Source organism: Rhinoderma darwinii (assembly GCF_050947455.1).
Source record: "Rhinoderma darwinii isolate aRhiDar2 chromosome 1 unlocalized genomic scaffold, aRhiDar2.hap1 SUPER_1_unloc_15, whole genome shotgun sequence".
NCBI classification, from domain to species: domain Eukaryota; kingdom Metazoa; phylum Chordata; class Amphibia; order Anura; family Rhinodermatidae; genus Rhinoderma; species Rhinoderma darwinii.
Genome location: NW_027461651.1, coordinates 238871 through 253252, shown reverse-complemented (window position 1 = coordinate 253252; position 14382 = coordinate 238871). Strand labels below are relative to the sequence as shown.

Below are 14382 nucleotides of genomic sequence, written 5' to 3'. Positions count from 1 at the left end.
ATAATAAAAAGTCAACCGCACCACGGATTCCCAGAGAGTCTCCCACACTGGTACTAGCGAGGCCTTAAGCTGTGTAACTTCTGCGATCTGACGAGAGCAGGCACATTCAGCTTAGAATGGCCATTGACATTAAATGCTTTAATCCATAGTCCTTTTTAATCGCTTGTGAAACAAAATCTAAACGACATAATAAAAAGTCAACCACACCACGGATTCCCAGACAGTTTCCCACACTGGTACTAGCGAGGCCTTAAGCTGTGTAACTTCTGCGTTCTGACGAGAGCAGGCACATTCAGCTTAGAATGGCCATTGACTTTAAATGCTTTAATCCATAGTCCTATTTAATCTATTGTGAAACAAAATCTAAACGACATAATAAAAAGTCAACCGCACCACGGATTCCCAGACAGTCTCCCACACTGGTACTAGCGAAGATTTAAGCTGTGTAACTTCTGCGATCTGACGAGAGCAGGCACATTCAGCTTAGAATGGCCATTGACGTTAAATGCTTTAATCCATAGTCCTATTTAATCTATTGTGAAACAAAATCTAAACGACATAATAAAAAGGCAACCGCACCACGGATTCCCAGACAGTCTCCCACACTGGTACTAGCGAGGCCTTAAGCTGTGTAACTTCTGCGATCTGACGAGAGCAGGCACATTCAGCTTAGAATGGCAATTGACGTTAAATTATTTAATCCATAGTCCTTTTTAATCAATTGTGAAACAAAATCTAAACGACATAATAAAAAGTCAACCGCACCACGGATTCCCAGACAGTCTCCCATACTGGTACTAGCGAGGCCTTAAGCTGTGGAACTTCTGCGATCTGACGAGAGCAGGCACATTCAGCTTAGAATGGCGATTGACGTTAAAAGCCTTAATCCATAGTCCTATTTAATCTATTGTGAAACAAAATCTAAACAACATAATAAAAATTCAACCGCACCACGGATTCCCAGAGAGTCTCCCACACTGGTACTAGCGAGGCCTTAAGCTGTGTAACTTCTGCGATCTGACGAGAGCAGGCACATTCAGCTTAGAATGGCCATTGACATTAAATGCTTTAATCCATAGTCCTTTTTAATCGATTGTGAAACAAAATCTAAACGACATAATAAAAAGTCAACCGCACCACGGATTCCCAGACAGTCTCCCACACTGGTACTAGCGAGGCCTTAAGCTGTGTAACTTCTGCGATCTGACGAGAGCAGGGACATTCAGCTTAGAATGGCCATTGACATTAAATGCTTTAATCCATAGTCCTTTTTAATCGATTGTGAAACAAAATCTAAACGACATAATAAAAAGTCAACCGCACCACGGATTCCCAGACAGTCTCCCACACTGGTACTATCGAGGCCTTAAGCTGTGTAACTTCTGCGATCTGACGAGAGCAGGCACATTTAGCTTAGAACGGCCATTGACGTTAAATGCTTTAATCCATAGTCCTATTTAATCTATTGTGAAACAAAATCTAAACGACATAATAATTAGTCAACCGCACCACGGATTCCCAGACAGTCTCCCACACTGGTACTAGCGAGGCCTTAAGCTGTGTAACTTCTGCGATCTGACGAGAGCAGGCACATTCAGCTTAGAATGGCCATTAACATTAAAAGCCTTAATCCATAGTCCTATTTAATCTATTGTGAAACAAAATCTAAACAACATAATAAAAATCCAACCGCACCACGGATTCCCAGACAGTCTCCCACACTGGTACTAGCGAGGCCTTAAGCTGTGTAACTTCTGCGATCTGACGAGAGCAGGCACATTCAGCTTAGAATGGCCATTGACATTAAATACTTTAATCCATAGTCCTTTTTAATCGATTGTGAAACAAAATCTAAACTACATAATAAAAAGGCAACCGCACCACGGATTCCCAGACAGTCTCCCACACTGGTACTAGTGAGGCCTTAAGCTGTGTAACTTCTGCAATCTGACGAGAGCAGGCACATTCAGCTTAGAATGGCCATTGACATTAAATGCTTTAATCCATAGTCCTTTTTAATCGATTGTGAAACAAAATCTAAACGACATAATAAAAAGTCAACCGCACCACGGATTCCCAGAGAGTCTCCCACACTGGTACTATTGAGGCCTTAAGCTGTGTAACTTCAGCGTTCTGCCGAGAGCAGGCACATTCAGCTTAGAATGGCCATTGACATTAAATGCTTTAATCCATAGTCCTTTTTAATCGATTGTGAAACAAAATCTAAACAACATAATAAAAAGTCAACCGCACCACGGATTCCCAGACAGTCTCCCACATTGGTACTATCGAGGCCTTAAGCTGTGTAACTTCTGCGATCTGACGAGAGCAGGCACATTCAGCTTAGAACGGCCATTGATGTTAAATGCTTTAATCCATAGTCCTATTTAATCTATTGTGAAACAAAATCTAAACGACATAATAATTAGTCAACCGCACCACGGATTCCCAGACAGTCTCCCACACTGGTACTAGCGAGGCCTTAAGCTGTGTAACTTCTGCGATCTGACGAGAGCAGGCACATTCAGCTTAGAATGGCCATTAACATTAAAAGCCTTAATCCATAGTCCTATTTAATCTATTGTGAAACAAAATCTAAACAACATAATAAAAATCCAACCGCACCACGGATTCCCAGACAGTCTCCCACACTGGTACTAGCGAGGCCTTAAGCTGTGTAACTTCTGCGATCTGACGAGAGCAGGCACATTCAGCTTAGAATGGCCATTGACATTAAATGCTTTAATCCATAGTCCTTTTTAATCGATTGTGAAACAAAATCTAAACGACATAATAAAAAGTCAACCGCACCACGGATTCCCAGAGAGTCTCCCACACTGGTACTATTGAGGCCTTAAGCTGTGTAACTTCAGCAATCTGACGAGAGCAGGCACATTCAGCTTAGAATGGCCATTGACATTAAATGCTTTAATCCATAGTCCTTTTTAATCGATTGTGAAACAAAATCTAAACGACATAATAAAAAGTCAACCGCACCACGGATTCCCAGACAGTCTCCCACACTGGTACTAGCGAGGCCTTAAGCTGTGTAACTTCTGCGATCTGACGAGAGCAGGCACATTCAGTTTAGAATGGCCATTGACATTAAATGATTTAATCCATAGTCCTTTTTAATCGATTGTGAAACAAAATCTAAACAACATAATAACAAGTCAACCGCACCACGGATTCCCAGAGAGTCTCCCACACTGGTACTAGCGAGGCCTTAAGCTGTGTAACTTCTGCGTTCTGACGAGAGCAGGCACATTCAGCTTAGAATGGCCATTGACGTTAAATGCTTTAATCCATAGTCCAATTTAATCTATTGTGAAACAAAATCTAAACGACATAATAAAAAGTCAACCGCACCACTGATTCCCAGACAGTGTTCCACACTGGTACTAGCGAGGCCTTAAGCTGTGTAACTTCTGCGATCTGACGAGAGAAGGCACATTCAGCTTAGAATGGCCATTGACATTAAATGCTTTAATCCATAGTCCTTTTTAATCGATTGTGAAACAAAATCTAAACGACATAATAAAAAGTCAACCGCACCACGGATTCCCAGACAGTCTCCCACACTGGTACTAGCGAGGCCTTAAGCTGTGTAACTTCTGCGATCTGACGAGAGCAGGGACATTCAGCTTAGAATGGCCATTGATATTAAATGCTTTAATCCATAGTCCTTTTTAATCGATTGTGAAACAAAATCTAAACGACATAATAAAAATTCAACCGCACCACGGATTCCCAGACAGTCTCCCACACTGGTACTAGCGAGGCCTTAAGCTGTGTAACTTCTGCGTTCTGACGAGAGCAGGCGCATTCAGTTTAGAATGGCCATTGACGTTAAATGTTTTAATCCATAGTCCTATTTAATCTATTGTGAAACAAAATCTAAACGACATAATAAAAAGGCAACCGCACCACGGATTCCCAGACAGTCTTCCACACTGGTACTAGCGAGGCCTTAAGCTGTGTAACTTCTGCGATCTGACGAGAGCAGGCACATTCAGCTTAGAATGGCCATTGACATTAAATGCTTTAATCCATAGTCCTTTTTAATCGATTGTGAAACAAAATCTAAACGACATAATAAAAAGTAAACCGCACCACGGATTCCCAGACAGTCTCCCACACTGGTACTAGCGAGGCCTTAAGCTGTGTAACTTCTGCGATTTGACGAGAGCAGGCACATTCAGCTTAGAATGGCCATTGACATTAAATGCTTTAATCCATAGTCCTTTTTAATCGATTGTGAAACAATATCTAAACGACATAATAAAAAGTCAACCGCACCATGGATTCCCAGACAGTCTCCCACACTGGTACTAGCGAGGCCTTAAGCTGTGTAACTTCTGCGATCTGACGAGAGAAGGCACATTCAGCTTAGAATGGCCATTGACATTAAACGCTTTAATCCATAGTCCTTTTTAATCGATTGTGAAACAAAATCTAAACGACATAATATAAAGACAACCGCACCACGGATTCCCAGACAGTCTCCCACACTGGTACTAGCGAGGCCTTAAGCTGTGTAACTTCTGCGATCTGACGAGAGCAGGCACATTCAGCTTAGAATGGCCATTGACATTAAATGCTTTAATCCATAGTCCTATTTAATCTATTGTGAAACAAAATCTAAACGACATAATAAAAAGGCAACCGCACCACGGATTCCCAGACAGTCTCCCACACTAGTACTAGCGAGGCGTTAAGCTGTGTAACTTCTGCGATTTAACGAGAGCAGGCACATTCAGCTTAGAATGGCCATTGGCATTAAATGCTTTAATCCATAGTCCTTTTTAATCGATTGTGAAACAAAATCTAAACGACATAATAAAAAGTCAACCACACCACGGATTCCCAGACAGTCTCCCACACTGGTACTATCGAGGCCTTAAGCTGTGTAACTTCTGCGATCTAACGAGAGCAGGCACATTCAGCTTAGAATGGCCATTGACGTTAAATGCTTTAATCCATAGTCCTTTTTAATCGATTGTGAAACAAAATCTAAACAACATAATAAAAAGTCAACCGCACCACGGATTCCCAGACAGTCTCCCACACTGGTACTAGCGAGGCCTTAAGCTGTGTAACTTCTGCGAACTGACGAGAGCAGGGACATTCAGCTTAGAATGGCCATTGACATTAAATGCTTTAATCCATAGTCCTTTTTAATCGATTGTAAAACAAAATCTAAACGACATAATAAAAATTCAACCGCACCACGGATTCCCAGACAGTCTCCCACACTGGTACTAGCGAGGCTTTAAGCTGTGTAACTTCTGCGATCTGACGAGAGCAGGCACATTCAGCTTAGAATGGCCATTGACATTAAATGCTTTAATCCATAGTCCTTTTTAATCGATTGTGAAACAAAATCTAAACTACATAATAAAAAGTCAACCGCACCACGGATTCCCAGACAGTCTCCCACACTGGTACTAGCGAGGCCTTAAGCTGTGTAACTTCTGCGATCTGACGAGAGCAGGCACATTCAGCTTAGAATGGCCATTGACATTAAATGCTTTAATCCATAGTCCTTTTTAATCGATTGTGAAACAAAATCTAAACAACATAATAAAAAGTCAACCGCACCACGGATTCCCAGACAGTCTCCCACACTGGTACTAGCGAGGCCTTAAGCTGTGTAACTTCTGCGATCTGACGAGAGCAGGCACATTCAGCTTAGAATGGCCATTGACATTAAAAGCCTTAATCCATAGTCCTATTTAATCTATTGTGAAACAAAATCTAAACAACATAATAAAAAGTCAACCGCACCACGGATTCCGAGAGAGTCTCCCACACTGGTACTAGCGAGGCCTTAAGCCGTGTAACTTCTGCGATCTGACGAGAGCAGGGACATTCAGCTTAGAATGGCCATTGACGTTAAATGCTTTAATCCATAGTCCTTTTTAATCTATTGTGAAACAAAATCTAAACGACATAATAAAAAGTCAACCACACCACGGATTCCCAGACAGTCTCCCACACTGGTACTAGCGAGGCCTTAAGCTGTGTAACTTCTGCGATCTGACGAGAGCAGGCACATTCAGCTTAGAATGGCCATTGACATTAAATGCTTTAATCCATAGTCCTTTTTAATCGATTGTGAAACAAAATCTAAACGACATAATAAAAAGTCAACCGCACCACGGATTCCCAGACAGTCTCCCACACTGGCACTAGCGAGGTCTTAAGCTGTGTAACTTCTGCGATCTGACGAGAGCAGGCACATTCAGCTTAGAATGGCCATTGACATTAAATCCTTTAATCCATAGTCCTTTTTAATCGATTGTGAAACAAAATCTAAACAACATAATAAAAAGTCAATCGCACCACGGATTCCCATACAGTCTCCCACACTGGTACTAGCGAGGCCTTAAGCTGTGTAACTTCTGCGATCTGACGAGAGCAGGCACATTCAGCTTAGAATGGCCATTGACGTTAAATGCTTTAATCCATAGTCCTATTTAATCTATTGTGAAACAAAATCTAAACGACATAATAATTAGTCAACCGCACCACGGATTCCCAGACAGTCTCCCACACTGGTACTAGCGAGGCCTTAAAGGGAATGTGTTGCCAGAAAAACATGTTTTTTTTAAAAAAATTAAACATTTAGTGTGTGGGTGATTAAACATTGTTCAAATTTTTTTTATTTTTTTGCACGAGTCCAGGAAATATTATAAATTATTTCTAATTTATAATACTACCCATTTTTGGTCACTAGATGGAGCTGTTCCCAAAATTGCAGCATTGCAACGTTGGGTTAAAAGCCCTCGCTCTAGTGAGCTCTCAGCATCCCCCCCTCCTTTATCCTGGCTAGTGCAGGGATAAACGAGGGGTTTGAACGATGTAACCTCCTACACTGTGTGTCGCCATTTTTTGAGCTAACCCACAGTGTAGTAGGTTTACATACAGTAGTAAACACACACAAACACGAACATACATTGAAATCTCTTACCTGCTCCTGCCGCCGCGGCTCCCTCCGGCCCGTCCGCTCCGTTTGCTGCCGCTGGTGCAAGTGCACAAATCCGGAAGCCGCGACCGGAAGTAGTAATATTACTGTCCGGCCGCGACTTCCGGTCCACAGGAAAATGGCGCCGGACGGCGCCAATTTCGAATAGGACTGTGTGGGAGCGGCGCATGCGCAGTTCCCACACAGACGCCGTACACTGCAGTCAATGGGACGGGAGCCGTTCGCAGTCCCTATGGGACTGTGTCTGCCGTATTCCATGTCTGTATGTGTCGTTAATCGACACACACAGAAATGGAACAAAAAATGGCAGCCCCCATAGGGAAGAAAAAGTGTAAAAATAAGAAAAAGTAAAACACAAACACACAAATGAATATAAACGTTTTTAATAAAGCACTAACATCTTTAACATATAAAAAAATTATTTGTGATGACACTGTTCCTTTAAGCTGTGTAACTTCTGCGATCTGACGAGAGCAGGCACATTCAGCTTAGAATGGCCATTGACATTAAAAGCCTTAATCCATAGTCCTATTTAATCTATTGTGAAACAAAATCTAAACAACATAATAAAAAGCCAACCGCACCACGGATTCCCAGACAGTCTCCCACACTGGTACTAGCGAGGCCTTAAGCTGTGTAACTTCTGCGTTCTGACGAGAGCAGGCACATTCAGCTTATAACGGCTATTGACGCTAAATGCTTTAATCCATAGTCCTATTTAATCTATTGTGAAACAAAATCTAAACGACATAATAAAAAGTCAACCGCACCACGTATTCCCAGACAGTCTCCCACACTGGTACTAGCGAGGCCTTAAGCTGTGTAACTTCTGCGATCTGACGAGAGCAGGCACATTCAGCTTAGAATGGCCATTGACATTAAATGCTTTAATCCATAGTCCTTTTTAATCGATTGTGAAACAAAATCTAAACGACATAATAAAAAGTCAACCGCACCACGGATTCCCAGACAGTCTCCCACACTGGTACTAGCGAGGCCTTAAGCTGTGTAACTTCTGCGATCTGACGAGAGCAGGCACATTCAGCTTAGAATGGCCATTGACATTAAAAGCCTTAATCCATAGTCCTATTTAATCTATTGTGAAACAAAATCTAAACAACATACTAAAAAGTCAACCGCACCACGGATTCCGAGACAGTCTCCCACACTGGTACTAGCGAGGCCTTAAGCTGTGTAACTTCTGCGATCTGACGAGAGCAGGCACATTCAGCTTTGAATGGCCATTGACGTTAAATGCTTTAATCCATAGTCCTATTTAATCTATTGTGAAACAAAATCTAAACGACATAATAAAAAGGCAACCGCACCACGGATTCCCAGACAGTCTCCCACACTGGTACTAGCGAGGCGTTAAGCTGTGTAACTTCTGCGATCTAACGAGAACAGGCACATTCAGCTTAGAATGGCCATTGACATTAAAAGCCTTAATCCATAGTCCTATTTAATCTATTGTGAAACAAAATCTAAACGACATAATAAAAAGTCAACCGCACCACGGATTCCCAGACAGTCTCCCACACTGGTACTAGCGAGGCGTTAAGCTGTGTAACTTCTGCGATCTAACGAGAGCAGGCACATTCAGCTTAGAATGGCCATTGACATTAAATGCTTTAATCCATAGTCCTTTTTAATCGATTGTGAAACAAAATCTAAACGACATAATAAAAAGTCAGCCGCACCACGGATTCCCAGACAGTCTCCCACACTGGTACTAGCGAGGCCTTAGGCTGTGTAACTTCTGCGATCTGACGAGAGCAGGCACATTCAGTTTAGAATGGCCATTGACATTAAATGCTTTAATCCATAGTCCTTTTTAATCGATTGTGAAACAAAATCTAAACAACATAATAAAAAGTCAACCGCACCACGGATTCCCAGCCAGTCTCCCACACTGGTACTAGCGAGGCCTTAAGCTGTGTAACTTCTGCGATCTGACGAGAGCAGGCACATTCAGTTTAGAATGGCCATTGACATTAAATGCTTTAATCCATAGTCCTTTTTAATCGATTGTGAAACAAAATCTAAACAACATAATAAAAATTCAACCGCACCACGGATTCCCAGAGAGTCTCCCACACTGGTACTAGCGAGGCCTTAAGCTGTGTAACTTCTGCGATCTGACGAGAGCAGGGACATTCAGATTAGAATGGCCATTGACATTACATGCTTTAATCCATAGTCCTTTTTAATCGATTGTGAAACAAAATCTAAACGACATAATAAAAATTCAACCGCACCACGGATTCCCAGACAGTCTCCCACACTGGTACTAGCGAGGCCTTAAGCTGTGTAACTTCTGCGTTCTGACGAGAGCAGGCACATTCAGCTTAGAATGGCCATTGACGTTAAATGCTTTAATCCATAGTCAAATTTAATCTATTGTGAAACAAAATCTAAACGACATAATAAAAAGTCAACCGCACCACGGATTCCCAGACAGTCTCCCACACTGGTACTAGCGAGGCCTTAAGCTGTGTAACTTCTGCGATCTGACGAGAGCAGGCACATTCAGCTTATAATGGCTATTGACATTAAATGCTTTAATCCATAGTCCTTTTTAATCGATTGTGAAACAAAATCTAAACGACATAATAAAAAGTCAACCGCACCACGGATTCCCAGACAGTCTCCCACACTGGTACTAGCGAGGCCTTAAGCTGTGTAACTTCTGCGATCTGACGAGAGCAGGCACATTCAGCTTAGAATGGCCATTGACATTAAATGCTTTAATCCATAGTCCTTTTTAATCGATTGTGAAACAAAATCTAAACGACATAATAAGAAGCCAACCGCACCACGGATTCCCAGACAGTCTCCCACACTGGTACTAGCGAGGCCTTAAGCTGTGTAACTTCTGCGATCTGACGAGAGTAGGCACATTCAGCTTAGAATGGCCATTGACATTAAAAGTCTTAATCCATAGTCCTATTTAATCTATTGTGAAATAAAATCTAAACAACATAATAAAAAGTCAACCGCACCACGGATTCCCAGACAGTCCCCCACACTGGTACTAGCGAGGCCTTAAGCTGTGTAACTTCTGCGATCTGACGAGAGCAGGCACATTCAGCTTAAAATGGCCATTGACACTAAATGCTTTAATCCATAGTCCTTTTTAATCGATTGTGAAACAAAATCTAAACGACATAATAAAAATTCAACCGCACCACGGATTCCCAGACAGTCTCCCACACTGGTACCAGCGAGGCCTTAAGCTGTGTAACTTCTGCGTTCTGACGAGAGCAGGCACATTCAGCTTAGAATGGCCATTAACGTTAAATGCTTTAATCCATAGTCCTATTTAATCTATTGTGAAACAAAATCTAAACGACATAATAAAGAGTCAACCGCACCACGGATTCCCAGACAGTCTCCCACACTGGTACTAGCGAGGGCTTAAGCTGTGTAACTTCTGCGATCTGACGAGAGCAGGCACATTCAGCTTAGAATGGCCATTGACGTTAAATGCTTTAATCCATAGTCCTATTTAATCTATTGTGAAACAAAATCTAAACGACATAATAAAAAGTCAACCGCACCACGGATTCCCAGACAGTCTCCCACACTGGTACTAGCGAGGCGTTAAGCTGTGTAACTTCTGCGATCTAACGAGAACAGGCACATTCAGCTTAGAATGGCCATTGACATTAAAAGCCTTAATCCATAGTCCTATTTAATCTATTGTGAAACAAAATCTAAACGCCATAATAAAAAGTCAACCGCACCACGGATTCCCAGACAGTCTCCCACACTGGTACTAGCGAGGCGTTAAGCTGTGTAACTTCTGCGATCTAACGAGAACAAGCACATTCCAGCTTAGAATGGCCATTGACATTAAAAACCTTAATCCATAGTCCTATTTAATCTTTTGTGAAACAAAATCTAAACAACATAATAAAAAGCCAACCGGACCACGGATTCCCAGACAGTCTCCCACACTGGTACTAGCGAGGCCTTAAGCTGTGTAACTTCTGCGATCTGACGAGAGCATGCACATTCAGTTTAGAATGGCCATTGACGTTAAATGCTTTAATCCATAGTCCTATTTAATCTATTGCGAAACAAAATCTAAACGACATAATAAAAAGTCAACCGCACCACGGATTCCCAGACAGTCTCCCACACTGGTACCAGCGAGGCCTTAAGCTGTGTAACTTCTGCGTTCTGACGAGAGCAGGCACATTCAGCTTAGAATGGCCATTGACGTTAAATGCTTTAATCCATAGTCCTATTTAATCTATTGTGAAACAAAATCTAAACGACATAATAAAAAGTCAACCGCACCACGGATTCCCAGACAGTCTCCCACACTGGTACTAGCGAGGGCTTAAGCTGTGTAACTTCTGCGATCTGACGAGAGCAGGCACATTCAGCTTAGAATGGCCATTGACGTTAAATGCTTTAATCCATAGTCCTATTTAATCTATTGTGAAACAAAATCTAAACGACATAGTAAAAAGTCAACCGCACCACGGATTCCCAGACAGTCTCCCACACTGGTACTAGCGAGGCGTTAAGCTGTGTAACTTCTGCGATCTAACGAGAACAGGCACATTCAGCTTAGAATGGCCATTGACATTAAAAGCCTTAATCCATAGTCCTATTTAATCTATTGTGAAACAAAATCTAAACGACATAATAAAAAGTCAACCGCACCACGGATTCCCAGACAGTCTCCCACACTGGTACTAGCGAGGCGTTAAGCTGTGTAACTTCTGCGATCTAACGAGAACAAGCACATTCCAGCTTAGAATGGCCATTGACATTAAAAACCTTAATCCATAGTCCTATTTAATCTATTGTGAAACAAAATCTAAACAACATAATAAAAAGCCAACCGGACCACGGATTCCCAGACAGTCTCCCACACTGGTACTAGCGAGGCCTTAAGCTGTGTAACTTCTGCGATCTGACGAGAGCATGCACATTCAGTTTAGAATGGCCATTGACGTTAAATGCTTTAATCCATAGTCCTATTTAATCTATTGCGAAACAAAATCTAAACGACATAATAAAAAGTCAACCGCACCACGGCTTCCCAGACAGTCTCCCACACTGGTACTAGCGAGGCATTAAGCTGTGTAACTTCTGCGATCTAACGAGAACAGGCACATTCAGCTTAGAATGGCCATTGACATTAAAAGCCTTAATCCATAGTCCTATTTAATCTATTGTGAAACAAAATCTAAACAACATAATAAAAAGCCAACCGCACCACGGATTCCCAGACAGTCTCCCACACTGGTACTAGCGAGGCCATAAGCTGTGTAACTTCTGCGTTCTGACGAGAGCAGGCACATTCAGCTTAGAATGGCTATTGACGTTAAATGCTTTAATCCATAGTCCTATTTAATCTATTGTGAAACAAAATCTAAACGACATAATAAAAAGGCAACCGCACCACGGATTCCCAGACATTCTCCCACACTGGTACTAGCGAGGCCTTAAGCTGTGTAACTTCTGCGATCTGACGAGAGCAGGCACATTCAGCTTAGAATGGCCATTGACATTAAATGCTTTAATCCATAGTCCTTTTTAATCGATTGTGAAACAAAATCTAAACGACATAATAAAAAGTCAACCGCACCACGGATTCCCAGACAGTCTCCCACACTGGTACTATCGAGGCCTTAAGCTGTGTAACTTCAGCGATCTGACGAGAGCAGGCACATTCAGCTTAGAATGGCCATTGACATTAAATGGTTTAATCCATAGTCCTTTTTAATCGATTGTGAAACAAAATCTAAACGACATAATAAAAAGTCAACCGCACCACGGATTCCCAGACAGTCTCCCACACTAGTACTAGCGAGGCCATAAGCTGTGTAACTTCTGCGATCTGACGAGAGCAGGCACATTCAGTTTAGAATGGCCATTGACATTAAATGCTTTAATCCATAGTCCTTTTTAATCGATTGTGAAACAAAATCTAAACAACATAATAAAAAGTCAACCGCACCACGGATTCCCAGACAGTCTCCCACACTGGTACTAGCGAGGCCTTAAGCTGTGTAACTTCTGCGATCTGACGAGAGCAGGCACATTCAGCTTAGAATGGCCATTGCCATTAAAAGCCTTAATCCATAGTCCTATTTAATCTATTGTGAAACAAAATCTAAATAACATAATAAAAAGTCAACCGCACCACGGATTCCCAGAGAGTCTCCCACACTGGTACTAGCGAGGCCTTAAGCTGTGTAACTTCTGCGTTCTGACGAGAGCAGGCACATTCAGCTTAGAATGGCCATTGACGTTAAATGCTTTAATCCATAGTCCAATTTAATCTATTGTGAAACAAAATCTAAACGACATAATAAAAAGTCAACCGCACCACGGATTCCCAGACAGTCTCCCACACTGGTACTAGCGAGGCCTTAAGCTGTGTAACTTCTGCGATCTGACGAGAGCAGGCACATTCAGCTTAGAATGGCCATTGACATTAAATGCTTTAATCCATAGTCCTTTTTAATCGATTGTGAAACAAAATCTAACCGACATACTAAAAAGTCAACCGCACCACGGATTCCCAGACAGTCTCCCACACTGGTACTAGCGAGGCCTTAAGCTGTGTAACTTCTGCAATCTGACGAGAGCAGGCACATTCAGCTTAGAATGGCCATTGACATTAAATGCATTAATCCATAGTCCTTTTTAATCGATTGTGAAACAAAATCTAAACGACATAATAAAAATTCAACCGCACCACGGATTCCCAGACAGTCTCCCACACTGGTACTAGCGAGGCCTTAAGCTGTGTAACTTATGCGTTCTGACGAGAGCAGGCACATTCAGCTTAGAATGGCCATTGACGTTAAATGTTTTAATCCATAGTCCTATTTAATCTATTGTGAAACAAAATCTAAACGACATAATAAAAAGTCAACCGCACCACGGATTCCCAGACAGTCTTCCACACTGGTACTAGCGAGGCCTTAAGCTGTGTAACTTCTGCGATTTGACGAGAGCAGGCACATTCAGCTTAGAATGGCCATTGACATTAAATGCTTTAATCCATAGTCCTTTTTAATCGATTGTGAAACAAAATCTAAACGACATAATAAAAAGTAAACCGCACCACGGATTCCCAGACAGTCTCCCACACTGGTACTAGCGAGGCCTTAAGCTGTGTAACTTCTGCGATCTGACGAGAGCAGGCACATTCAGCTTAGAATGGCCATTGACATTAAATGCTTTAATCCATAGTCCTTTTTAATCGATTGTGAAACAAAATCTAAACGACTTAATAAAAAGTCAACCGCACCATGGATTCCCAGACAGTCTCCCACACTGGTACTAGCGAGGCCTTAAGCTGTGTAACTTCTGCGATCTGACGAGAGCAGGCACATTCAGCTTAGAATGGCCATTGACATTAA

General features: G+C 42.0%; 65 pseudogenes; all 65 read right to left on the bottom strand.

The window, feature by feature from the left end:
• Positions 1–9: 9 nt before the first annotated feature.
• On the bottom strand, positions 10–128 carry LOC142670341 (5S ribosomal RNA; annotated as a pseudogene).
• A 67-nt stretch (positions 129–195) lies between these two features.
• On the bottom strand, positions 196–314 carry LOC142670665 (5S ribosomal RNA; annotated as a pseudogene).
• Positions 315–381: 67 nt separating this feature from the next.
• On the bottom strand, positions 382–500 carry LOC142670241 (5S ribosomal RNA; annotated as a pseudogene).
• A 67-nt stretch (positions 501–567) lies between these two features.
• On the bottom strand, positions 568–686 carry LOC142670508 (5S ribosomal RNA; annotated as a pseudogene).
• Positions 687–753: 67 nt separating this feature from the next.
• On the bottom strand, positions 754–872 carry LOC142670516 (5S ribosomal RNA; annotated as a pseudogene).
• Positions 873–939: 67 nt separating this feature from the next.
• On the bottom strand, positions 940–1058 carry LOC142669145 (5S ribosomal RNA; annotated as a pseudogene).
• A 67-nt stretch (positions 1059–1125) lies between these two features.
• LOC142670475 (5S ribosomal RNA) lies at positions 1126–1244 on the bottom strand (annotated as a pseudogene).
• A 67-nt stretch (positions 1245–1311) lies between these two features.
• LOC142669590 (5S ribosomal RNA) lies at positions 1312–1430 on the bottom strand (annotated as a pseudogene).
• A 67-nt stretch (positions 1431–1497) lies between these two features.
• LOC142670515 (5S ribosomal RNA) lies at positions 1498–1616 on the bottom strand (annotated as a pseudogene).
• A 67-nt stretch (positions 1617–1683) lies between these two features.
• Positions 1684–1802, bottom strand: LOC142669340 (5S ribosomal RNA; annotated as a pseudogene).
• A 67-nt stretch (positions 1803–1869) lies between these two features.
• On the bottom strand, positions 1870–1988 carry LOC142669720 (5S ribosomal RNA; annotated as a pseudogene).
• A 67-nt stretch (positions 1989–2055) lies between these two features.
• On the bottom strand, positions 2056–2174 carry LOC142669738 (5S ribosomal RNA; annotated as a pseudogene).
• Positions 2175–2241: 67 nt separating this feature from the next.
• LOC142669632 (5S ribosomal RNA) lies at positions 2242–2360 on the bottom strand (annotated as a pseudogene).
• Positions 2361–2427: 67 nt separating this feature from the next.
• LOC142670514 (5S ribosomal RNA) lies at positions 2428–2546 on the bottom strand (annotated as a pseudogene).
• A 67-nt stretch (positions 2547–2613) lies between these two features.
• On the bottom strand, positions 2614–2732 carry LOC142669338 (5S ribosomal RNA; annotated as a pseudogene).
• A 67-nt stretch (positions 2733–2799) lies between these two features.
• LOC142669769 (5S ribosomal RNA) lies at positions 2800–2918 on the bottom strand (annotated as a pseudogene).
• Positions 2919–2985: 67 nt separating this feature from the next.
• Positions 2986–3104, bottom strand: LOC142670719 (5S ribosomal RNA; annotated as a pseudogene).
• Positions 3105–3171: 67 nt separating this feature from the next.
• Positions 3172–3290, bottom strand: LOC142670582 (5S ribosomal RNA; annotated as a pseudogene).
• Positions 3291–3543: 253 nt separating this feature from the next.
• LOC142669233 (5S ribosomal RNA) lies at positions 3544–3662 on the bottom strand (annotated as a pseudogene).
• A 67-nt stretch (positions 3663–3729) lies between these two features.
• Positions 3730–3848, bottom strand: LOC142669090 (5S ribosomal RNA; annotated as a pseudogene).
• A 67-nt stretch (positions 3849–3915) lies between these two features.
• On the bottom strand, positions 3916–4034 carry LOC142669493 (5S ribosomal RNA; annotated as a pseudogene).
• A 67-nt stretch (positions 4035–4101) lies between these two features.
• Positions 4102–4220, bottom strand: LOC142669955 (5S ribosomal RNA; annotated as a pseudogene).
• A 67-nt stretch (positions 4221–4287) lies between these two features.
• LOC142670217 (5S ribosomal RNA) lies at positions 4288–4406 on the bottom strand (annotated as a pseudogene).
• A 67-nt stretch (positions 4407–4473) lies between these two features.
• Positions 4474–4592, bottom strand: LOC142670579 (5S ribosomal RNA; annotated as a pseudogene).
• Positions 4593–4845: 253 nt separating this feature from the next.
• On the bottom strand, positions 4846–4964 carry LOC142670657 (5S ribosomal RNA; annotated as a pseudogene).
• Positions 4965–5031: 67 nt separating this feature from the next.
• Positions 5032–5150, bottom strand: LOC142669398 (5S ribosomal RNA; annotated as a pseudogene).
• Positions 5151–5217: 67 nt separating this feature from the next.
• On the bottom strand, positions 5218–5336 carry LOC142669983 (5S ribosomal RNA; annotated as a pseudogene).
• Positions 5337–5403: 67 nt separating this feature from the next.
• Positions 5404–5522, bottom strand: LOC142670305 (5S ribosomal RNA; annotated as a pseudogene).
• A 67-nt stretch (positions 5523–5589) lies between these two features.
• LOC142670304 (5S ribosomal RNA) lies at positions 5590–5708 on the bottom strand (annotated as a pseudogene).
• Positions 5709–5775: 67 nt separating this feature from the next.
• LOC142669523 (5S ribosomal RNA) lies at positions 5776–5894 on the bottom strand (annotated as a pseudogene).
• Positions 5895–5961: 67 nt separating this feature from the next.
• On the bottom strand, positions 5962–6080 carry LOC142670584 (5S ribosomal RNA; annotated as a pseudogene).
• Positions 6081–6147: 67 nt separating this feature from the next.
• Positions 6148–6266, bottom strand: LOC142669705 (5S ribosomal RNA; annotated as a pseudogene).
• A 67-nt stretch (positions 6267–6333) lies between these two features.
• LOC142670388 (5S ribosomal RNA) lies at positions 6334–6452 on the bottom strand (annotated as a pseudogene).
• A 1108-nt stretch (positions 6453–7560) lies between these two features.
• LOC142670042 (5S ribosomal RNA) lies at positions 7561–7679 on the bottom strand (annotated as a pseudogene).
• A 67-nt stretch (positions 7680–7746) lies between these two features.
• LOC142670704 (5S ribosomal RNA) lies at positions 7747–7865 on the bottom strand (annotated as a pseudogene).
• Positions 7866–7932: 67 nt separating this feature from the next.
• LOC142670303 (5S ribosomal RNA) lies at positions 7933–8051 on the bottom strand (annotated as a pseudogene).
• Positions 8052–8118: 67 nt separating this feature from the next.
• Positions 8119–8237, bottom strand: LOC142669814 (5S ribosomal RNA; annotated as a pseudogene).
• Positions 8238–8490: 253 nt separating this feature from the next.
• Positions 8491–8609, bottom strand: LOC142669786 (5S ribosomal RNA; annotated as a pseudogene).
• A 67-nt stretch (positions 8610–8676) lies between these two features.
• LOC142670209 (5S ribosomal RNA) lies at positions 8677–8795 on the bottom strand (annotated as a pseudogene).
• A 67-nt stretch (positions 8796–8862) lies between these two features.
• On the bottom strand, positions 8863–8981 carry LOC142669379 (5S ribosomal RNA; annotated as a pseudogene).
• Positions 8982–9048: 67 nt separating this feature from the next.
• Positions 9049–9167, bottom strand: LOC142669940 (5S ribosomal RNA; annotated as a pseudogene).
• Positions 9168–9234: 67 nt separating this feature from the next.
• LOC142670604 (5S ribosomal RNA) lies at positions 9235–9353 on the bottom strand (annotated as a pseudogene).
• Positions 9354–9420: 67 nt separating this feature from the next.
• On the bottom strand, positions 9421–9539 carry LOC142669561 (5S ribosomal RNA; annotated as a pseudogene).
• A 67-nt stretch (positions 9540–9606) lies between these two features.
• On the bottom strand, positions 9607–9725 carry LOC142670301 (5S ribosomal RNA; annotated as a pseudogene).
• Positions 9726–9792: 67 nt separating this feature from the next.
• On the bottom strand, positions 9793–9911 carry LOC142669629 (5S ribosomal RNA; annotated as a pseudogene).
• A 67-nt stretch (positions 9912–9978) lies between these two features.
• On the bottom strand, positions 9979–10097 carry LOC142669049 (5S ribosomal RNA; annotated as a pseudogene).
• Positions 10098–10164: 67 nt separating this feature from the next.
• Positions 10165–10283, bottom strand: LOC142669703 (5S ribosomal RNA; annotated as a pseudogene).
• Positions 10284–10350: 67 nt separating this feature from the next.
• LOC142669324 (5S ribosomal RNA) lies at positions 10351–10469 on the bottom strand (annotated as a pseudogene).
• Positions 10470–10536: 67 nt separating this feature from the next.
• Positions 10537–10655, bottom strand: LOC142670055 (5S ribosomal RNA; annotated as a pseudogene).
• Positions 10656–11095: 440 nt separating this feature from the next.
• LOC142670510 (5S ribosomal RNA) lies at positions 11096–11214 on the bottom strand (annotated as a pseudogene).
• A 67-nt stretch (positions 11215–11281) lies between these two features.
• On the bottom strand, positions 11282–11400 carry LOC142669323 (5S ribosomal RNA; annotated as a pseudogene).
• Positions 11401–11467: 67 nt separating this feature from the next.
• LOC142670054 (5S ribosomal RNA) lies at positions 11468–11586 on the bottom strand (annotated as a pseudogene).
• Positions 11587–12026: 440 nt separating this feature from the next.
• On the bottom strand, positions 12027–12145 carry LOC142669938 (5S ribosomal RNA; annotated as a pseudogene).
• Positions 12146–12212: 67 nt separating this feature from the next.
• On the bottom strand, positions 12213–12331 carry LOC142669171 (5S ribosomal RNA; annotated as a pseudogene).
• A 67-nt stretch (positions 12332–12398) lies between these two features.
• On the bottom strand, positions 12399–12517 carry LOC142669984 (5S ribosomal RNA; annotated as a pseudogene).
• Positions 12518–12584: 67 nt separating this feature from the next.
• LOC142670656 (5S ribosomal RNA) lies at positions 12585–12703 on the bottom strand (annotated as a pseudogene).
• A 67-nt stretch (positions 12704–12770) lies between these two features.
• Positions 12771–12889, bottom strand: LOC142669558 (5S ribosomal RNA; annotated as a pseudogene).
• A 67-nt stretch (positions 12890–12956) lies between these two features.
• Positions 12957–13075, bottom strand: LOC142670707 (5S ribosomal RNA; annotated as a pseudogene).
• Positions 13076–13142: 67 nt separating this feature from the next.
• On the bottom strand, positions 13143–13261 carry LOC142670570 (5S ribosomal RNA; annotated as a pseudogene).
• Positions 13262–13328: 67 nt separating this feature from the next.
• On the bottom strand, positions 13329–13447 carry LOC142670299 (5S ribosomal RNA; annotated as a pseudogene).
• A 67-nt stretch (positions 13448–13514) lies between these two features.
• Positions 13515–13633, bottom strand: LOC142669080 (5S ribosomal RNA; annotated as a pseudogene).
• A 67-nt stretch (positions 13634–13700) lies between these two features.
• Positions 13701–13819, bottom strand: LOC142669761 (5S ribosomal RNA; annotated as a pseudogene).
• A 67-nt stretch (positions 13820–13886) lies between these two features.
• Positions 13887–14005, bottom strand: LOC142669924 (5S ribosomal RNA; annotated as a pseudogene).
• Positions 14006–14072: 67 nt separating this feature from the next.
• On the bottom strand, positions 14073–14191 carry LOC142670701 (5S ribosomal RNA; annotated as a pseudogene).
• A 67-nt stretch (positions 14192–14258) lies between these two features.
• On the bottom strand, positions 14259–14377 carry LOC142669253 (5S ribosomal RNA; annotated as a pseudogene).
• Positions 14378–14382: the final 5 nt, after the last annotated feature.